The sequence below is a fragment of the Amia ocellicauda genome, chromosome 20, assembly GCF_036373705.1.
Source record: "Amia ocellicauda isolate fAmiCal2 chromosome 20, fAmiCal2.hap1, whole genome shotgun sequence".
Lineage (NCBI taxonomy): Eukaryota > Metazoa > Chordata > Actinopteri > Amiiformes > Amiidae > Amia > Amia ocellicauda.
Genome location: NC_089869.1, coordinates 9,125,860 through 9,148,789, shown reverse-complemented (window position 1 = coordinate 9,148,789; position 22,930 = coordinate 9,125,860). Strand labels below are relative to the sequence as shown.

The following is a 22,930-nucleotide window of genomic DNA, read 5'->3' as shown; positions in this document are numbered from 1 at the left end:
AGACAGCACACATCAATTACAGCATTAGAGGTGAAGAGACGCACAAGAGGAACTGAGAAAATCCACATCCAAGCTATTACCTTTGCTGTCTGGCACCTGAACAGAATCAAAGCGTTCTCTTTAGGAAAATCCTGACCATTAAAGAACAACCAGCAGATATTTGGGAAGCAGCAACAATTCTAATTCAAAACGAAAACAAACCAAATTCATAAACAGAAATAAACAAAATGGGGGAGCGGGTTAAAGACCTTGCCCTTTGTGAATACTAACAGCCTCTCCGTGGGCATCAGCACCAGTCTGTCGTTGTATGAGCTGGTGAGGGGAACGCAGCTCAAATATTAATTAATTCTTCTAACTACCTGCGAGGGCTGAGCGAGAGCAGCAAGCTCCGACTCCTAATGAAGGACAGACCGGGAGGGGGTGCCACCCTGTGGGGCTGGCAGCGGGCCTCTCGACATCATCGCTTCAGCCTGGACAGAAACCTGTCCCCCTCACATCGTCTCTACACCAGCACAATGAGCCAGTGAGGTCTAAATAGCACATGAACCGTCATCTAGTTTGGTGCCACACATTTAATTGTAATGCAACTTTACTATTTACATATTTACGTAATCACTTATGTAACATAGCATTATGTTGAAATACGGTATTGTATACCTGTAAATCTACAGCATCAGGAAGCACTGACTTATTTCTGCAGTTCACATTGCTTTTGCCCTTACAAAGAATTCTTGGTTCAGGATGATTAATTACATAACAAAACATGCCAAAAAAGGCTACAAAAGGGGGGATATAAAATTTGATTATGTATATCTAATCTAATAATAAAATACACATATAAGGGTGCAGACATGGTCATTTAACATAAATATATCTATATATAGGACAGATCTAAGCTAGATCCTGAATGCATACAGTGCCTAAAACAAACAAAAAAAGATAAAAGGAAAAGCATACTATATATAGATGTATATATACACATTCTTCACATATCTTCTATCAAATACGTATGCTTTACATTTGTCTTCTGGTGGGGTTGAGGCGTACGCATTTCCTGAGCTGACAGATGTTCAGAAGGAGACACTCAGGGCTAAAATCAATAAAAGAGACGATTGTGTAAATCTAAGATTCATATCTGCAGGAGTCAATTTCTCCAAGTTACAGATACTTCTTCATTAACAGGCAGTAGGGGGAGGAAGAAAGAATCGTACAAAAATGAACTGGGAACATAATAGATAAAATGAGGGACACAGTTATGAGCCAAGGATTTTATTTATATATATTTTTGAATGGCACTTCAACAGCATTTATGTTTCTTCCTGAAGGAGATTATACTTGATCTTGAGATGTGAAATTATCATTTGATAAAGGATCCTCTATTGACAATACCTATCCCCTAGCAACCCAATACTTACCTTATTCAGAAAGTAATCTCCAGAGGTATTTACAATGCACCTAAATGCACAGCAGAGGGATTCTCTTAAAGCAAACGCAAGTGGCTTATTTTCCAGAAGTATTGTGACAAATGACTACCGACTCTATCCCTGCTCAGAGAACCTAGGCGCTATGTGAGCGGCATTGAGAAGGGTTGTTTTTTTATCTCCGTTCGCAGGCTGCTTGCATCCAAACGCAGTCATTAGCAGAGTACAGACGTGAGCTAAAACGGGCTGCTGAAGAACCCTGCTGTGCATCAAAGCCAGCTCTGAAGCAATCTGTCAGGTCAAAGGTCAAACACAGTGCACTGCTGCCGACCAGCAGAGGTCCTCGTGATGCGTTCGCTATGGAGCAATGCGATCCTGCGGGGCTCTTGGAGGCAAACTGAGCAGCACACAGCAGCTTCTTTTCATTAGGATCAGCAGTTTCACTCCACAGGCACTCAGGGGCCCCACTCTCTCCAGTACAGAGGTGCCAGTCAATGTCACCGCTGCCGCGCTCTCCTTTTGCTGCACAACGCTTAGCTTCAATAACTTCACGCCCCCATTAATTAGCACCACACAGCCCGTGATTAGCAGAGAACACTGAAATTAATGATCAGAGACTTCCCCTTCGTTCAGCTCAGCGTAGGCCTGGGTTGGGGAGGTGGTGGTGTTGAACTGTCATTCTGTGAGACACATGGATACACGTCCCATTACACGAATACTGAATGGATCAGTCAGGAAGGGAACTGAGGGGATGTCATGCAGGATGCGATCTTTCTTGCCATGACCCAATATTGGCTGAGCTGAGAAATGCCTTTTTTCTTTTTCGAAATACATATCAGTTCTCTGTTAAATTTTTCGCGGCTACAACCTCGGCCCACCCAAACATGGCCGCAATACTGCACTTGAACGAACCAAGAACTAAGGTCAGACTTTGCACACAAGCTTTACCAGACTAGCCACAAGGGAGTCTGCGAGTCAAACAATCAAACAAACAAATACAAAAAATGTTTCCCTTTGCTATGGGAGGAATTTGTTTCACATTCATCAAACCGGAGTGCAGAGACCAACATAATAAATGTCCTGTCCAACACAATTCTATTATTGCAATAATTCTATTAGATTTCCTCACCTCCTACCTTTAGATAGGGCTTTCCTGCACACACTTACACGAGATAGGTATTAAATAACAATCAGATTCCACTCATCTAAAAATAACTGAGATCAGAAAATTTCCCAAGCCATCAAGAGAAACTGTCTATTTGATCGGTACTCTTGCCACGTCTGCTTGTGGAACTATACAATCCACATCTCCTTTCAACAACTCTGCAATACTGCCTACAATGATAAATACATATGTAGAGTACACCTCCTTGCCCTGTGTGTCCTATTTTTAAACCTGGCATGTGTGTCATTGTGTCTTTAAGCTCAGAGGGGTGGCAGAAGCTGGCAGCACCAGACCAGGGTTGGGCTGTGGAGTGCTGAGAAGACACCAGCTGGAATGGGCAGTGTGCCGAAGTGGAAAAAAAAAAAAAAATACTGTGAACTTATGGATGCCATTCTGCCTGAAGCCAAACAGTCGGTCAACACCCTTCCAGATGTGCAGGTTGTGTGTGTGTGTGTGTGTGTGTGTGTGTGTGCGTGCGCGTGCACGTTTGGCTACATCCTGTCTGGGCCAAACACTGCCCTATCGCAGATCCTGACGCTCCTGTTACTGTGGGCTTGCCAAGAGGACAGGCTTGGCTCGCTGTGTCGACAGGTGCCCCGGATTTCATTAGACCAGCGATACAAATATGGAACAATCCGACACATTTTCACATTCAAGCGCAGTACCTCAGTGCTCCGGCCTCAGTTCACAACAGACAATCACAGAGATGCTCATGTGATACAATAGAACTACTTCCAATGTACAGCTCTAACATGCAGAAACCCCAGTACAACACCTCCTATCACAAATGCCTCCTTATGATTTCTTTAAAAAGGGATCGTAGAAGAGAAAGGTAAAAAAAAAAAATCATCTTCTTTTTAAACATAGAATACGTATTTACTGTAAGCTATTAGCATTTTAATGTGTAGGCATGTAATTCAGCAACACAAGCTTATTTATTTATTTATTTATTTATTTATTTATTTATTTATTTATTTATTATTAGTATGCAACAGAAATACAGAACAGTCTGAGCCAAGCAGACATGAAAGGAAAGTGACAGCACTCAGCTTTAACCACATATGAGAACTACATCTTATCAAACAATTACCAGCCTCTGCTGAACAACTTGGCATTTTTAACTAAAATAAACCCTAAATAATTAGATGCATAGATAAAAGAACAAGAAATATATATTAGTACTGTATACGCCGGGCCATCATGCACGCTCCTCATTAATTCTAACAAAATTCAAAAAGAAGGGGCTGAAATTTGTTAAGATAACTTAGAAAACTTATTTCTACAGTCAAGGAATTTATAGAATGTTGTAAATACAAAGAAATCTGAATTTCGGGACCTCATAAAAGGATTAATTGTTAACATAAAAATGAATAAACTGACTTACGTTTTCTTACCAATACTGCCACTCACTCATCTCTGCAGTGACAGAGAGAGAGAGACAGGGACATCCTGCACTTCCTTCATGTTCTGATTACCATCTTAATCACTGCTAATGGAGACTGTCCCTAACTTTTCAAGTGGAGCCACGGATACCTGCATGACCTGCCACACCGCCACGGAGGAACTTGGAGCTCCTCCAGAACACTTTCTATGCTAATTCAATTCTTTAACAGACTTTAATTCCTGGGGTTTCATTTTAGAAAAAATAATTCATTATATGCCCCTTTTTTTTTTTTTACATGCTCTTGCATTTTTGCAGTGCTGTCTTAATTTTGGGAGTATACCAATCCAGACACTGAATAAAAAAAATAAATAAAAAAAAAGTTAAATAATAAAATTGTTGTCCTGAACATACTGGCTTTCCTTTGCAGGTAAAGCTCTGTATTCAAGAGGCTTAATGTTTTCTAATAGAAGCAAGAGATGTCGATCTATCCAAACCATGGGACCTCACATCAGCTACTGGTTAATTACACAACACCTAATACTGAATTCAAATGTAGCAATTCTACAGTTGATGTCTTTAAAGATAAAGTTCAACTCACCACATCCCAAAATGTAGTATATAACATAACCACAATGTACTGTAAAGCCACAGAAATGTATAAACCTCACCAAAGAAACTGGGCATGCTAAATTAATAACAAACATGCACATTTCCCACTGTTCAGTTCATAAGGGTAGAATGCAGAGACACTTTGTGAGAGTTAAAATTTTCTCTCACTTTGCTGTAATAGACAATCAGCTTGAGAGGAGAAATCCCACCCCCCAGTAACTGAGACAAATAATGAATCTCTCATCATTGAGCTACACAGACCGCTACTGTCCGACAGGAAACGAGCGTGTTGCCCATATGTCCTGGGACACATGTGTATACTGATCAACTAATACATAAACACGCACACACACAAATCAACAACAGCTCAGAAACGCTGACACACACACTCTCACCCGCATACGCAAACACACACATAACAGTTGCAGATAAGACATGAAGCGACATTGTCCATATCTACACAAACACACTCACATGTGCGGCTTTCAGCACTGGAACGAAACCCAACGATGAAACTGTACAGCCAGCACACAACAAATAGAGCACAGAGAGGCTCACACCATCACCTGCGCTTGCCCTTCACATGCTTACCACACGGAGACCATACCATACAATGACGTAAAAGAAAGAGCTGCTGCTCTCATTGCCAACTTTGACCCTCAGCACTATGCCAGCCCTGCACGTCTCACTCTCGCAGTGGCAGCTCACATAGACAGACAGACGCAGAGAAAAATGTAATTAATCTCCCATTATCAGCCAACCCCCCGATGCACTGGAGGAACCGAGTATTCGACCTTCGAACAACCTCTGCTGCTGGCTTCAAAAGCAGCTTCCTGACAGGGATCCTTGGCTAGTGGTAGGGGGATACCTCCAGGCTACCACCCCCCAATACACACATTGAATTGAGAGAGGTGATAATAAACATAACCACAGTGAGATATCTATTGTGGTTATCGTTGTCAAAGGGAGACAGCTGCAATCACGATTTCAAAGAAATGTTAATTTGCAATTTCTAAATGTTTACAATTGTTTCTCATCTACTGATCATTTTCCAATCATTCAGCCCCAGGCGCAGACTGACTGACTGACTGACTGACTGACTGACTGACTGACTGAAACAGAACTGCGCTAACACTCATTTGCGCATTTGTTTCGTTTCACTTAATAGATTCAGCTTTCACTATGTAATAAAACCTCAATATCAATTGCAGAGAGAGAGAGAGAGAAAGAGAGAAAGACAGAGCAAGAAAGGGGGGGGGGCAGCTGAGGAGACTGACAACATTAAAGAGAAAAAGAAAGAAAGACAATTGAAATCACTGGAGATGAAAAAAAGGAACAGAACAGCGAGGCACATTTCATTTTCTTTTCTACAATACGACACGGTACAGCAAATATTAAAGGAAACATGGTCTCAGACTGAATGAAACGCATCATTGTGCTTTGTGCTATTAATCCTGGAGCCAAAAAAAAATAAAAAAACTGGGACTTTTACAGAGGGGGGGTTGAGGCAGTGGACAGCTCTGTGAAACCTGAGCGTAGTGTCATCTCGCATTGCTTTGATTCTGTCTGCGTTTCGCTGGGCCACCTATGGCAGCATTTGCCTTCTATGCTTTCATCACGATTTTCCTTGCATTGTCTGATGGCAATTAGTTATGTCAAGTCAGGCAATGGGAAGCAGGCTTTCAAAAAGGGAAGAATAGCACTAAAAACAACCGTAAGGGAGGAAACCTGCTGTGTAGAGAATCACGATCATTATAATAATCATAATATTCATAAGCATATTAATAATAAGAGTGATATGAAGAAGAATAAATGAATAAATCCTGCCAGATTAAACGGTCAGAGGCAGAGTGTTTCAAATAAAGGCTTCTCCGGTTTCCAACGCACAGCTTTGTCAGGGGTGCATTTTCTGAAAAGTATGATGAGCTAATGAAAACATTAGCCTTTCTGACATGCAGACAGTTACCTAATGGGGAAAGGTGTTTACAGTGCGAACAGGGAGTAGAGGGGACACAGCAATGGGTGACCATCCCTTACGCCCTGTCTCTCTACAGCAGCCTTTATCTGGGCCCGACAACCAGAATCATCACAACATAAAAAAACACACAATTACAAAGCCAAGATGAAAAAGTCTAAACCTGTCAGTCCCAGGCTAAAGTGTGGACAGCTTGAGAAAAACTAAATCTAGAAAAACATCTGAAGGAAAGCTAAACAAATCCCAGGTTTAAAAAGTAATACTCTCGGCCCCCAAAAACTCAGACAATATAGAGAGCAGCTCCTGTCACATTTAATTGTGCTTCACTTCACTCATCCAGGACAACCTGTGTGGAGGGAGAAGGATGGGATAACAAATATGAATAATCCCTTCCTTGGGAAGTTAAGGGATCAACCATCCTCTCTGGGAGGAACTCAGACATCAGTCTTATAGGAGGGAGTCGAGAGAAGATCTGCTGGTATAGATCGGAGATGGTTTTTGGCCACAAAGCATTAATCGAACCTCCACAGACAGACGCAAGGTCTGATATCTAAACCAAATCGCCAGGATCAAGATTGTTATCTAATACATGGCTGTCCAACAACTCACCCTGCTGCTCTGATTAACTGAGCACACTGTTAATAGTAATAATAATAATAATAATAATAATAATAATAATAATATAAATAGTACCAAAGTAATATCCCTCTGGCCTACCTTGCATTACCATAACTAATGACTTCCACCACTGAAACCTCACGATGCTTAATGTTGAAAGCTCATTGACTGTCCGTTGCATTGCTGAGTTTTTACCTCGAACTGTGACAGCGTAGTCGACCAATTAGTAATGTATCTCTCCTGATTCCACGGCATAACCCGGCCACCTGGCGGAGAACAAAGCTGCATAGAATCCTGCTCAAAAGCCCTAGCAAAGATCACCACTGCAAATAGCATTTATTAAAACTGAGGGCTGCCTCAATAGGACACAACACGACACAACACAATTCCTGTGTATGAGTGGACCTTTCCATCAGGTGAAGCCTAAACTGTCCAAACATGCAGCCTTAGGTCCAGGCACTTGACTGGCTTTCCATCCAGACTGCATTCACCTTCACAGAGACGCTGTCCCAAACTAATCTGATGACACTGGCAGGACTATCGAGCTGTTCTGGCTTGCGATTCAGTGGATCGTAATCGCTTAATACACTGCAGATTTCATTGGGGGGAGAGAAAAGCATCTGGAAAACACAGCAACACAAGTCAAAACAAACAAACAAACATCCCGGCATATTATTCACTTCCAAAGTCATGTGGATGACGGATTGAATTAGTTACTTGCATTATGCAGCGTTATCTGCCAAGACTGAGAGACGGAGCGGCAGTCTCAATTTACCTTAAGCCGTTACTAAGCTGACACCGTGAATAAGGGACTGTGCCGGATTGCTTTACAACTCCGGCAAGTTTCACAGCAATCAGCCACATAATTTAATGTCTGGTTTTGGAGATGATCTCAAATTCCCCTACCTAATTTGGCCTAAGGACTGCATTAATCTCCCCCCACATCACACACTCTTTGGCGAGGGGCCTGCAGAGAAACCTCCCTATCCTTGTCTGTCATGGCAGTGTCCAAATGCAGATTGAAGCAAAGCACACCTGCGATATAGTGTCTCATTTTAGCTTACTGTACACCAGGGCTCCAAGTGAAATATGAAACGTATGCTTTGTGGAAAACAGAGGTAGAGAGAACACTGAAAGGGATCACAATAAATCCCAGGCCCTGGCTGATTAGCAAAGAGCAATCCAATTAGATGTGGCTGCTCTGTCCTTGAGAGATGACTCCAGAAATCGACAAATAATAAACTCAGTGTTTGTAAGGTGACTACGTTAGCTGGCTTCCTCAGAACCGGAGGATATCAACACGAGGCAGTGTTAGTACAAGACAAGGGTCCATGTGGTTCTCTAGAGATTCTTCTGAGCCGAGGATGAGACCGTACTGCAGGCTCGGTGTGCCGATATTATTGACAGCAGACGCAGATACAGTATGCGCTATAAGAGCACCACGGTGTCACAGCCAAAACACTGCAGGGCAAATAAAAGACTGTCAAAGAAATTAATAATAAAAATCTATATTCACGGACACTGCTGCTTAAAAAATAATAAAACCGGAGCCTATGTGGGCATCTGATTGCAGTGATATAGTGTTACAAACAACCAGAGTCCCTAGGCAAATAATCAGAAGACTTCATAAACTGTCCGAGATCAGTCATACATAAAATATAATTAAAGAGACTAATAAAAAGAAAATCAATAATAATAAAAGAGATATGAAGCAAAGGACGTTATTTTAGTACTGGATTCTCTTTCATCCTTTTCCCCCATGCTACCAAATTGCTATTTTTTTTCTAATAATCTTAGACATCAAAATATTAATAAATGAAGGGTTTCAAGTTGTGATTTGGGATTTGCATTGCTCTTTTGATAGGCAGATTGTATTTTGTTAGTTATGGCCACAATGTAAGTAAATGGACTGAAAAAGAGTAAAAAGGACAACTTTGACAAAGTGATAATATCACAGAGCACAAACTGGAGCAAACACAAACACATTCACATTCTGGTCCGCTTGGCCTGATAAATGCTCATAAGCTTATGGTGTACACTCACCTAAAGGATTATTAGGAACACCTGTTCAATTTCTCATTAATGCAATTATCTAACCAACCAATCACATGGCAGTTGCTTCAATGCATTTAGGGGTGTGGTCCTGGTCAAGACAATCTCCTGAACTCCAAACTGAATGTCTGATTGGGAAAGAAAGGTGATTTAAGCAATTTTGAGCGTGGCATGGTTGTTGGTGCCAGACGGGCCGGTCTGAGTATTTCACAATCTGCTCAGTTACTGGGATTTTCACGCACAACCATTTCTAGGGTTTACAAAGAATGGTGTGAAAAGGGAAAAACATCCAGTATGCGGCAGTCCTGTGGGCGAAAATGCCTTGTTGATGCTGGAGGTCAGAGGAGAATGGGCCGACTGATTCAAGCTGATAGAAGAGCAACTTTGACTGAAATAACCACTCGTTACAACCGAGGTATGCAGCAAAGCATTTGTGAAGCCACAACACGTACAACCTTGAGGCGGATGGGCTACAACAGCAGAAGACCCCACCGGGTACCACTCATCTCCACTACAAATAGGAAAAAGAGGCTACAATTTGCACAAGCTCACCACAATTGGACAGTTGAAGACTGGAAAAATGTTGCCTGGTCTGATGAGTCTCGATTTCTGTTGAGACATTCAGATGGTAGAGTCAGAATTTGGCGTAAACAGAATGAGAACATGGATCCATCATGCCTTGTTACCACTGTGCAGGCTGGTGGTGGTGGTGTAATGGTGTGGGGGATGTTTTCTTGGCACACTTTAGGCCCCTTAGTGCCAATTGGGCATCGTTTAAATGCCACGGCCTACCTGAGCATTGTTTCTGACCATGTCCATCCCTTTATGACCACCATGTACCCATCCTCTGATGGCTACTTCCAGCAGGATAATGCACCATGTCACAAAGGTCCAATCATTTCAAATTGGTTTCTTGAACATGACAATGAGTTCACTGTACTAAACTGGCCCCCACAGTCACCAGATCTCAACCCAATAGAGCATCTTTGGGATGTGGTGGAACGGGAGCTTCGTGCCCTGGATGTGCATCCCACAAATCTCCATCAACTGCAAGATGCTCTCCTATCAATATGGGCCAACATTTCTAAAGAATGCTTTCAGCACCTTGTTGAATCAATGCCACGTAGAATTAAGGCAGTTCTGAAGGCGAAAGGGGGTCAAACACAGTATTAGTATGGTGTTCCTAATAATCCTTTAGGTGAGTGTATACAGCAGTGCATATCATTTACACTGCTAAGTTAGGGTTTCATTTCTCTGGCAGCACGTCTTCCCCCAGCTCAGGCATTTGTTGTCTGTGTGGCTTTTGCTGCCACACCTGTGAAGGAAAGCAGTGGTGAGGGGGCTGCGTGGACTCTAGGCCTGGAGTTCCTCCTGTGCACTGAGAAACGGAGAGACCATCACAGCTGACTGTCTCTCCCCTACTGCTGCTACAGGATAGCTTCCGGTCTGGACCAAGAGGAGAGGAGCACCAATGACTCTTCATGGATAACGTACACACATACCATTTAAAAAATAAAAAGGAAGGTCTTTCTCTAAGGTAATCTTCTCTCGCACTTCGCAATCACTACCGATGGCGCAAACAGAGTTTCTTCAAGAGAAAAATAGGATGTTCTGGTATTCCCATTTCCAAGCTCTCCTGTTCTCTCATTATGATGTCTGCATTGCTTCTGAATAGCCGAGAGCTGTGCCTTGGCTCAGTTCGAAGGCTTTCATCCCTTGTTTCTCCTTCTGTTCTGCATCCATCTCTGTCTGGAGTTCAGCTGCATGTCGGTAGGCACCCTAGAAAGCACAGTCGTCTTTTTTTTCAACACAGAATGGGGGGGAACCACTGGGTTAGTGCAAAATTATGATATTAATGATGGTTACAGGGGGGACAGATCTTTAAAGGCTGAGAAATAGTGCCGGAAATGAAAACCCTATAGTAGTCTTAGTCTTCCTGTGTGTACACTCATTTTTCCATTCTTATGAATAACGAAGCAAAAATGAATCAAACTGTTAGACAAAGAGCAATGTGGAACTCCAGACTCCAGCTGCTTCAAAATCACATGGATGAGTCAATGAAGGTATATGAATTAAAGCCTCTTTGGTTTCACTGCATTTTGGTCCGTGGGGAGGATGGACTCTGAGATTAAGCATCCGATTATAATCCAGTTAAAATCTTTGCTCTCAATATCTGTATGAGTTAGTCGAGGGAACAAAACTCTACAAACATCTACAAATCAAAGCACCAAGGGTCTCCCAGTTTCTTCCCGTCGAAAAAGGGAGCAACATGAAAAACAAAAAGGTTTAAATTCCTATTATACCAAATATTGTACTGTAACATGCCAGAAAAAGAGAAACTTGCATTCCTTATGACTTGAAGGTTAGGAGTACTACAGTAATACAGCATCAACACGTTTTATATAGAATAACCACCAATTTACCCAACCTCAATAAGGTACGTTTCTTGCCATTTACACAACACAGGCCAGCAGTTTTGCACTTTCAGAGGTGCTAGTAGAGGTCCTAAGAAAAATGCTGACACATTAGGTGAACTCATTACAAAATGAAGGCTCTTCATAGAGATTACATAGAGATGTTGGCTGGAACCATTTCTTACAAGCCAGAGGGGTTAAGTGGAAAAGGCCAAGGAAAAAAGTCTAGCTGACTGTGTGCATAGCCATGGACAGAAATGCAGAAAGTGGAGAGAAATATCTTTCTGACCCTCTCTGCTCCTAGCAACCACTAATTACCAAGCCAATTTCACACTGTGTTGTGCTCTTCCTTGCTTTACTGACCTTCGCTTTACCAAGACTCCACTTTATAAGTTTCAGAGAAGCCATCTGCTGCAAGCAGTTAAAAAGGTTTTCATCCGTAACTCCAGACTGTCATTCATCAAGCCCTGGGGAATACAAGTCTGGTTTGAGAAGTTTCTGCATGTCTTCTTCCAAAAACAAAACCAAATGAAACTAGAAAATGCCCATTTGTTGGCCTACATCACTAGGATGAAAGTTGCTCCAGTTGAGTTGGTTTTGGTGGACTTGACAATGTGAAGAAAGTTGGTATCATTCGTTTGGTGTCCAGCAAACATCTGTGAGAAGCACGTCTATTTAAAAAGACATACAAGACAGTGAGAGTCTAGCTGACAGAACCTCAACTGACCAGTAGACAGATTGGGGTCAGGAGGAAAGAGATCAATTGCAAAAGCAAGCCAAGCAGACTTTGTCAGGTCAAATAGACTCACCTGTGGTGCCAATCGATAGAGAGGAGACCTGCAATGTGGTCCTAATGGGGCCGAGGCTGGGTAAGCGGTGTGTGCGTGGTGAGACAGAGGCCTCATCAATGAGGAGCACAGCGTCCGGACCTGTTTTCATTTTCCTCACGCCTTGTGTTTGCGCCTCGCCCCCTCAGAATCACTGTGTTTTTCTGTTTATTCTACTGGAAAATCAATACCTATAGTATTAAACGGGAGCCTTTCTCTTCAGAGCGCGGTACTTACTGAGCGTGCGAGATGACACACCGGATTGTTTTGATTCAATTTGCCCCCGTTGAATCGCCATTCGCCTGGATGGGCAACAAAACAGAAAGCGCCTGCCATAACAAGTATGCATTCATTCATGATTAATAAGTGAAGAAAGCCGCCCCTGATAGACATCCAGGCAACATGCATTTCCATTATATGTAATTTGCACTTATTTGCTGAATGGAGTTAAAGAGGTGACACGGCACATTCATTCGCTGCCTTTGTGAAGCTTAGCGAACGGAAACCTTAGGGTCAAATCCACCTTGGGCCATCGAGAGAGAAGAATATTGCCATTCAAAGATCTATCTCATACACACATCACTGAGATACGTTTCTCAAGAAATACAGGAAAGACCATACTGTCACTGCAGTTACAAAGGAAAATAATGACAAAATGGAAATAATGCCATGAAAGAATGGGAAATATTAGTGTGGGTGGGTTATTAGGCAATTATTGCTCCACAATCCGGTTCCTGTTTTGAGGGATCCTAGCACATCAGTATTCATATGACAACTTTTTTTTTTTTGGGAACAGAAACATCATGTTAACTTCCACGCATGCCCTCTGGTTAAGGGCTCTGTGCCAAGACCAGCAGTAGGCAGAAGATGAGGTTAGATATGCCAAGCAGTTTCTGAATTTTGAAGACTTTCCTGGCAGCAGTCTTTTAAAAAGGATGAGACAATCCAACTGGCTATCAATCCAGCATCTCAAATACCTCTGACCTCTGTGTTATACGATAGGCATTATTGCAACTGCTATGAATCTATATCTGAAGTCTGGAGTGTTTTTATTGTTTTTATTTTCAGGCCTATTTGAGACTATTCAAATCTCATTATGTAAGTAAAACACACAGATTATAGTTTCAACATTTGACTCACTAACTTAAATTAATCTTTTGTGATTTTCTATTTATTTGGGCTGGAAGGTTTTACATTTTTTTGGTAAAAACTAATCTCAGAGTGCAGTCACTCCAAACAAGAACAAACATTTCCACATGTGACCGACAACGATGGCAAACAAAAAAATCAACTCTAGTATTCTGTGGAAAAGCCTCTGCACACTAAAAATCTTTTCCTGTAGACTGAGTCATCTTCCACTTCAAAGTCCCAGTTGCAGAGTATGTAGAATCCTACTCCAGTTTACATCTGAACATACTTTCTCTGAGAGACACGGGGGGTGTTTCAGAGGAATGCACAAGATGAAAACTACAAGGGATCCTAAAAAAATAAGTATATTTATAGATCTACAAAACAGTTGTTGGTTTTATTTGTATTAATTCCAAAATAAACAACATGCAGAGGCAAACGTAGGTATATAAAAGCAATTGACAGTACAGGTTCCTTCAGGTACTTCAACATTCCTTTATTGGGTCTTGGGTCTCTACTGGCCAATGCCCTTCCTTCTGTAATGCAGACAGAGGCCTGACACCACTGAGATACACCAACAGGGCTCCTAACGACCTACTCTGCACTTACCGGGCCCTTCCGTCAGTGAACCGAGCCCTATATGGGAGGCTCTGCTGATATTAACATATAATAATGGGCCTTGTTGCTCATTAAAACCCATCTCCTCCACAGTAGTTCCCAGTAATGGTGGCTAGTCACTGCTGCCATAGAAAACAGACATTACAAAAGGCCAGAGAAGCATTTGCGACATGCTGTCTCCCTTTTCAGTTTATTCAACCCCTCTGTTGTTTACGATGCAGCCTTGTGGCTCACTGCCGGTCTTTACGAGTGACTCCATGCGCATACTAGTCATACTTAATGAAGTGAGCATCTCGGATCATTTTGGAAACTACAGAGAGTGGTGATTGCACAGGTCCAGACTGGAGTTTATGGGATAGATACGTTGGTGTAATACCTCTCTCCTAATAATGCCATATACATGATTGATCAAAAACAGCGCAGCCCATAAACCTCTGCTGCTGGCTTTATCAAGCTAGCCAAATGGTACTGTGCCATAAATATAACCTGAATCCTTATTAAAATTATGAAAAAAATAAAATAAAGATTCAGTACTGAAACCACCTTGACATGCAGCTCCTAGGCTTCTTTGTAAATGGCTTTAAACAATTTCCAATTCCCAGTATAAGATTGTAACGCTCAGATTTACATTCCCTTCCCACTGCTATGCTATAAAACTCAATAAAATCCTAAACTGCCTTCTTTCTAGTCTGATTCACTTAACCTGCATTCATAGCTCACACAGGTCAACCCAGTGAAATAACCTGCAAGTGTATTGGTTTACACTTTTATAGCAGCTACTAAATTCATTTGCAATGGACAGATTCCAAGTGCAAGCTATTAGCAGAGTCCCGGCCCCGACTCTGTTAACTTCAGGCCGAGATGATGACACAAATACTTATTCAGGTGGAATAAAGGCATCGCAAATTATGTGATAATCAAATCAAAATCAATACAGGGCTACTTCCATGAATGGGATTGTTTATCATCTGACAAAATCATGTTTCCGGCTAAAAGCTGATTTGGGCTGCAAATTGAAAAGGGTATTCTGTATTTTTTTCAAACAATAACCACATGAAAATCAGGACCATATCGAGTAACTATTTATGATACAGAAATGCTCCTCTTCATACATGTATTGCCCCCTTTGGAGAACTTCTCCTTTTAAAGAACTGTGCCAGAGGACATTAGGTTTGATTTAAATCACAGTTATTTGTGTATATGCTTATAAAATGTGTCTGTCACTAAGCAACACTGCTCGGACAAATGGAGTAGTGCACAACCCTGGTCCTGGGGAGCCCCTATCCAGTTATATATGTCACCCCAAAACACATATTTCAAAATAAACAGCTTTCTAAGGATCACTTTTTAGTAATTGAGTAATTAAGCAATCCACTTCTTCAGTTCAGGGAAATGCAGCTGCTTTTCCTTAATGATCTCTCCATGTCTGGATTTACCAAAACAACTTTTTAACTGATCCGTAATAAAGATTTCCAAGTCTTTATCAAGTGGCACTTAAAAAAATAAAACTGTCTAGACTGGGGCACTCAAGAATGTATGCTCTGGTACTCTATACCAATGGTTCCCAAACTTTCTATGTGACGCCCCCCCAAGGGCATTTGGGTCACAGCTCTCGCCCCCCTCCGTGTCCCACACGTTCATATTAATATTACCTTTTTTTTTAAGCCCTAACATTTACCAAGGATGAATATACTTTAAAAATTGTTTGCATTTCACTTTTCACGATTTGGCCATTTACATTGGAATCTCTCTATGCATGAAGCTATTCTTACTCAATCTATAACGGATGAGCCTATATAGGAGATAATATATATATATATATATATATATATAGGAGACCGAATACTCGAAAATTCAACTATTCATTAAAGATGGCCACTATCGGCAAGTGAATCTAACATTCGACAGTTAAAATAATAATAATATTGATTTTATTTTAAAGCCTGTACAGTTGATTGGCTCTCTGTGTAGCTGTACTGAAGATTGAGGGTGGGATTTGTTATTTCTTGTCTGTGATTGGCTGACAGTGACAGATCTGCGCGACTCCGCCAATGGGATCGAATTCTGCAGATCTGCGCTGATCTGCGGCGCTACAAGAACGTGGCAAATGGTTTCCTCTCAGAGAATTTCTGCGTGGAAATACTTTGACAAAGTAAATTAAAACACTGTTAAGTGTATTATATGTGCAGTGCAGTTAAACTACCACAAATCTACAGCTGGGATGGTAACTGACCTAAAAGCCAAACACCCTTCTGCGAAACTAGCAATGACAGAAAAGGAAAGAGGAGCAAGAAACAAATATTAAAACACACACAGACAGCTATTGCTATACATTTTGTTTTCATTGGAACTTGAACGCACAGGTATGTTTCCGAATGTATTTAATAAAGTTGTTGTGTTAGATGAGTATTTTAAAATTAAGTTCAGAACTTCTTGCAATTGCAAAAAATTTCACATTGCATTATTTCGCATTTAATGTATTGTTTGTTAATGCGTTTCCAAAATATTGCAGCAGAGAGTCCTGGCGAGCTCGCTTCACACTCGATGACATTTTGGAGCTGCAAGTTATTCTTATGTATTTATTTTACTGTAATTATCGCCTCATATAAACTGCTGTGTATTTGATCTGAAACTACCAATCAGTGGCTTCACAGAAACTGCTGCCTGACAATCCTCTATTCTGATTGGCCAGGACTGGATATGGAAGAATCCAATAACCGAGACCCAGTTTCCACTCGGACAGTACAGTTTGTTTTTAATGTGTGTAAGTGCAGAAAAAGTCATTTCACAGAGAGGTCGATGCAAAAGATATCAGTTTATCCACTGCGGGGCGGCAATCAACAGTTGTCAGATCCCCTCTGGGATTTCTTGTGTCTCCCATAAAGGGTCTTGCACCCCACAGTTTGGGAACCTCTGCTCTATGCCACCAAAGGAAAGAAAAAATAAAATAAAATAAAGTGTTAGTGAAGTGAATGAACTAGAATCGAGATGATCAAGGTCTTTTCCATTTGGGGGATTTAAAATATGCACTTGATTTAAGGAATTGTGCCTATGAAGTGTAAGGGCCTAGAGAGACATGTCAAAGTTAGCTACTTAATTAAGTAATTAGATTAACTTAGTAACTAAGAGTTCGGGTGGAAAAAAGTACACAAAAAACAGAGCCAGTGGACAATTATGTTTTCCAGGCCTCATGTGAACTACAACTACAAAATCTTATTAGGGAAGAAGACAGATATGCCCCACAGTAGGGTAACCGTTTAGCAATAGGTTAACACTACAAATGAACAAACATAAGAAAGATGGGCAAAATTGTTCCATTTAAACATGAAACCATAAGGTCACTCCAGCTGAACAACTCCCCTCCCCCCTACTTCCTTCACTCCCATCCCATCCCTCTCTTCTTTCCTCTCTCTCCATCTCAACCCCTCTCTCATCCCGTGCAGGAAGTATAATGCTCTTAATCTCTCGGAAGAACTAAATTTAACGCAATTAATTATTTAACGATACTTCAGGCGAAGGTAACGGGTGGCTACTGAGGCAACTGCAGGGAGAGAGAGAGAGGGAGGGAAAGAGGGAAGGAGAGAGGGGAGCTGGAGAGTGGAGAAAGGAGAGATCTTGGGATGATAGGAAGACGGACAGGGAGAGTTAGTGAAGACTGTAGAGGGTGGGAGGATTGAATTTCAGGGACAGGGAAGACCGAGTGGGAGGGAAAAAGAATGAACCACCAGAGCAGACAATAAAGGACACTGACCTTGGCTGTCTCTTTCAAGACTCCCAACCCTTTGAAAGCTGTGAGCTCCCACATGCAGTCTGACAACAAAGCCTGTTTCTTCATCCCCCCTCTCTGCTCTCTGAATGTTTCACCTCCCTGGGCCACTTCTCCCACATGACAGACATATTCTTATGTGTATGAATCAGAAAATCATTGACTAATTATAGCCACTTCCCTATCCTTATTAAATACACACATATGATTCATGGAAGAAATCGTGCATGCAAAAGTCTCACTCCGTTTTTCTAATTTCTTTAAGAAAGACAAAAAAAAAAGTCCCCACATCAGGGTGTACATTCCATAATGCTTTAGATGACACACTTGAACCATTTTCTATAACTTTACTCTGTGCAACTTTTGTAATGTCTGAAAGAGCGTTTAATGTTATAATACAACACGCAATTACACAAGGCAGGCTTCAACGTTACACCACGAAGTGCTCTATAAATCTCTCACAGCCGACAGTATTTGTAGCGTCGGGGAGTTACATGACAGAAACAGGAATTTAGTTGGATAATTTCCCTCACAATGGCCTTCAACTATTCTTCTTTTGAGACACGGACAACAAACCTACACCACATCCTCAGACAAACTACTGTAAACACCATCTGTAAGAGCCTCATACATGCACTTTGATTAAAGGAATGTGTGTGTGTGTGGTGGGGGGAGGACAGATGTTTCGCATGATGGTCTGCTAGATGGGCTTCCTGCAAAGACATTGGATGGCATCTGCTCAGTGGAAACATCTTTTTAAATTAAATTACAGTGCCTGATTCACAGGGCTTTATCCCCCACCTCCCCATTACCCATCCATAGAGTTATCAGTATAATCTTTATGACAGGACAAATATGTTTGTTGGTTACTCAAAAAATGAACTAAAAATGTAATTGTGGTTTATGCATCAGCTTATGTTTTTTTCCTCCTCCTTTTGCCTTCTCTGTGGTGACAAAGGTGGCAAATCACTTTTCACAACACGTCGTCTTTGTGGCCTGGCGAAGGGTTTGATAATTGGAGAATGTGGATTATTCGCAGCAACTCTCTCTCAAAACATCAAGCAAAAAGCATCTGAAATGAATAATGAAATGCTCAGCAATGCATTTATCCCATTTTGACCAAACTAAGGGCAATAGCAAGGACCTACCCAGACACACTTCCTGAAGTGTACAGTTCTACAGTTCAGTAAATTTAATATGATGGATATCTTGAGGTATGGGCTTAAAAAACTATGAATGTGTTAGATTCACAGTTAAATGTAAGCTCTCTTTCTTTGCATTGTGGTTTACATTTTAAAAGCTCTTCTAAATATGGTTTTGACAGCTGTGTTGAGGTGCCAAGAATCGCATTTTTAAGATACTTCCCATTTGAATAATACAGGCAGGTTCTCAAAGAATATTGTTCCACAGCAAAAATAAATAAACAAATAAAAAAAAAATTTCCCATCAGTACTGTCTAGTGTGGCATAACAAAGCAACCAAAACAAAACAGCAAGATTTCCTCTCACTCAAGATGGTTATTCAAAGCAGGGAAGGAATGGAGACAATCTCAATTTTAGATTAAATATTTGATAATGGGCGATTACTGAAACATGGACAGAATATGCTTTATGCATGTATCTTCCAGAAAGTCTGATCATGTATGATGAAGTGCACACCATACTTCAGCAATCTGCAAAGCATACACCGAAGTGAAAAATGCAGCCCAGCTACCATCACTGAAAGAGTTCCCAAATGTGTATTCTCTGTGCATCTGTGCTGCTTGTGTGCAGGAGGTAGCTGACCTCTTCTCCTAACAACAGCAAGAAGGGAAGTTACAGCACCGAGACTGCAGCCCAATGCTGTAACACTATGAGCATTATCCGAGCTGCAGACCATTAGCTTTGAGGTGAACAGGTCTGCTGCTTGTGTGTGTATGAATTGCTCTTGCTGGGGAGTCTGAGGGTTTTCACGGCAGCGAGTGAGTGCTCTACAAGCCGGGTCTGAGAGCCACACAACATCAGTCCTCCAGAGATAGGTCGCCATTCTGTGCGAGTGTGTCTGTCTTTAGATGGGGCAAAGGGGGATGAGGCTGCAAGTGAGGCTACGACGGGCTGCAGCTGAGTGTCACATCATTAGTCCTCCAGCGAGAGGCTGACAGGGAACACAACGGCAGCCCAGCTACACATGCCCATTCTGGTTTGATGGGAATCACTCTCAGCCACCGCAGTGCATTGCAAATCCCTACACTTATAAAACGCTGTGAATCTGCAGTGCACGCCTGCTGGGACCCTCTCGTGAAGCTGCCGACTGAAGCTGGCATGGCTCGTCGAATGGTTAATTTTATTCATACACAAACTGCTTTGGCAGACACCATGAGCACAAAAAACAGGACAATAACATCAATCAGCCCAAAAGAGAGCTCCCCTGAAGAAACACTCTCTATGCCTCTCTCTCTCGATCAGAGAAAGTTATCAATCTATTCCTCCATTCCATGAACCAGTGTAACTGCAAAAGTTGCCACAGACCAACTTTATGGCCATCTCTGAAGGAATGGTTTGCCCTCTGGGTCTGTTCTGCACAGGGTACAGCGAGAGCTTTGCCGAGAGTTTGTAATGATCTCCGCATGGTTACACACTGTTCCTGCTACATCCTGCAGCTTTTCAAACTGAACACCACGAGATCTTTTTAAAATGTCTTCGGCAACATACTATTTTAAAGCCCTGGACTTTTGATTCCTATTCTCCTCATAGCTTCATCTAGAGTCTGACTACATTTGGTGCCACATAGGCTGCTGTTCCCCAGGGTTCTGGGTTGGGTGTCTTGCTGTTCAGTGAGCTCATGTAACCTCTTGATGATTTTATCAGGAAATACAATCTTGGTTTCCATGTTTATGCTGATGAGGCACAATTCTTTGCATTTCTTCCGGCATAAGCAGATATGGCAATAAGTACTCTGTCAGAGTGTCTTGCTATATGTTAGCTAAAAATAAACCCAGGGAAGACAGGTTTTATTAATGGTCTCTGGAAAGGGCTTTGGAAAATCAAACCTGCAATTCTATGCAACCCTTTTCCAAGAGTGAAAATGTTGTACAGTTATAAAAGAAAAAGTGTGTATTTTTTTTATTTCTGTAACTAGACTGGTGTTTTATGGCTGAGAATTATTTGTTTGATAAGATGGTTGTTGAGATCTTAGGACATGCACATCATGCCTGGACATGCTTTTAAGTTTTCAGAATGCAGATGCCACATGTCTGTCCCTCCCTCTGAAAACATCAGTGTGGGGCTTTGGAGCCTCTCTTGCACATTAGTAAACATCTGACATGGTTCTAAAGTCCATCTCCACATGTGCCATTTTCTCTGATGATTGGAGATCTAGAGCTAGTAACTCATATTACCATGTGTTTCCCATTCACACCCTTATTTGGGAACATCTTTTCAAATCAGCTGGGACTGGGGCAACATGGTTGATTCTCATGAGGCCCCAACTTGGTGCAGCTCCGATTTATTAATCATATTTAACTTGCAATTGTTTTGGTAGTACTGTGTTTATAATGCATTTTACGTGATGGTTTTAAAGTTATATCGTGCGGTGAAACGAGTTGTCATGTGTATGTATAACCGAAATCAGCAACAACAAAGCAATAAACCAAACAACCCTTTAATCCCACTAGAGTGATGTCTTCTTGAGAGGGAACAAGCCTGGAGAGGATTCTTATAGTTGGCACAGATACAACAGAACAGCAATGCAGAGTATGAAATTAGAAGGTTAGACACACAACAAGTGCTGTCAACAATCTGCAGGAGACACTGTCTGATTTCTGTGGTAGTAAAAGATTGACTGATTTCAAACTAGTCATGCCTTGCAATATAAGAACCAACTGTTCCAAATGGGGCTTTTATCTGTCTATTTAACCGTTTTCTAACATCAATTCAAACAGAGCTCTTGTTTTACATTCTCTGCAGCACCCTGGGGTGGCTTATTACAGAATGTCATAACTGAATATGTATTTGTGCGCTGTTAGTAAATCTGTATGGTCACAGTTTGCATGCAAATATAAATGTCTCATAGCATGATGGGGGATATTATCATTTCACAGGAGAAGAAACCATAAACTGCATTATTATTATTAATGTATGAATGCATTAGTAGTGGTTGGATTTCTGGGATGATGAGAGGAAATCAGTTTTTATTCTTAAACTTTCAAACACTGTCAATCCAAAGCCCCAATCATCCCTGTCAACCTGGCACCATCTGAGTGAGAAAGCTGATATTTTTAGTTTTTTCTAGGCATGGGGCTCATTTGCATTCTTAAAGAAAAAGATTTTCTAACAGGAATTGCGTGGACAGGCCACATGAGAGAGGGAAAGAAATAAGAAAAAAAAACGAGATTTGATGTGGGAGAGAGAGTGAGCAAGCGAGAAAAGACTAACAGAAGATAGAAAGGGAGGGACCAGAGGCAGAGAGTGGGATGGAAAAGGTAAAAGGGGGGCGAGATGAGGGAGCACAGATGGGCTGGGAAGACATTGAGATGCAGAGAACAGCGAAACAGGAAACGAAAAATGGAGAGCGAGACGGAGAGAGTCTTGTGTCTGCCATGCATTGACTCCTCCCTTCCTTGTCTCTGTCTTGGTTCAGGTTTTAATGAAAGGTTAAAGTGTCACCTCATCAAAGAGACTGGTTGGGGAGACAGGTTTCCATAGCAACCTCTCTCTCACACCGGGCTATCCTGAAAACAGCTCCTGTCGATGTTGCGAACAAACACCATCCCTGACACTCTGCAGTCTACAGCACAGCCCACATTCGAAAACAAGGAAAGAGCACTGAGCCCAACAAATCTCCACAACTCACAAGGATACAACTGTGGCTGGCCATACACGGACTGAAAGACAGGAGTGCCACACAACACTCACACCCCACTGCACTCCTACGCACTGCAAAGTGTCATGTACAGTACAGGTGCATAGCAATCCT

General features: G+C 41.7%; 1 protein-coding gene across 1 annotated transcript in view; it reads right to left on the bottom strand.

Moving 5' to 3' along the window:
* LOC136715880 (pro-neuregulin-3, membrane-bound isoform) overlaps window positions 1-22,930 on the bottom strand; it is a 292,007-nt gene that overhangs the window by 135,222 nt on the left and 133,855 nt on the right. The gene's annotated exons all lie outside the window — the stretch shown is intronic.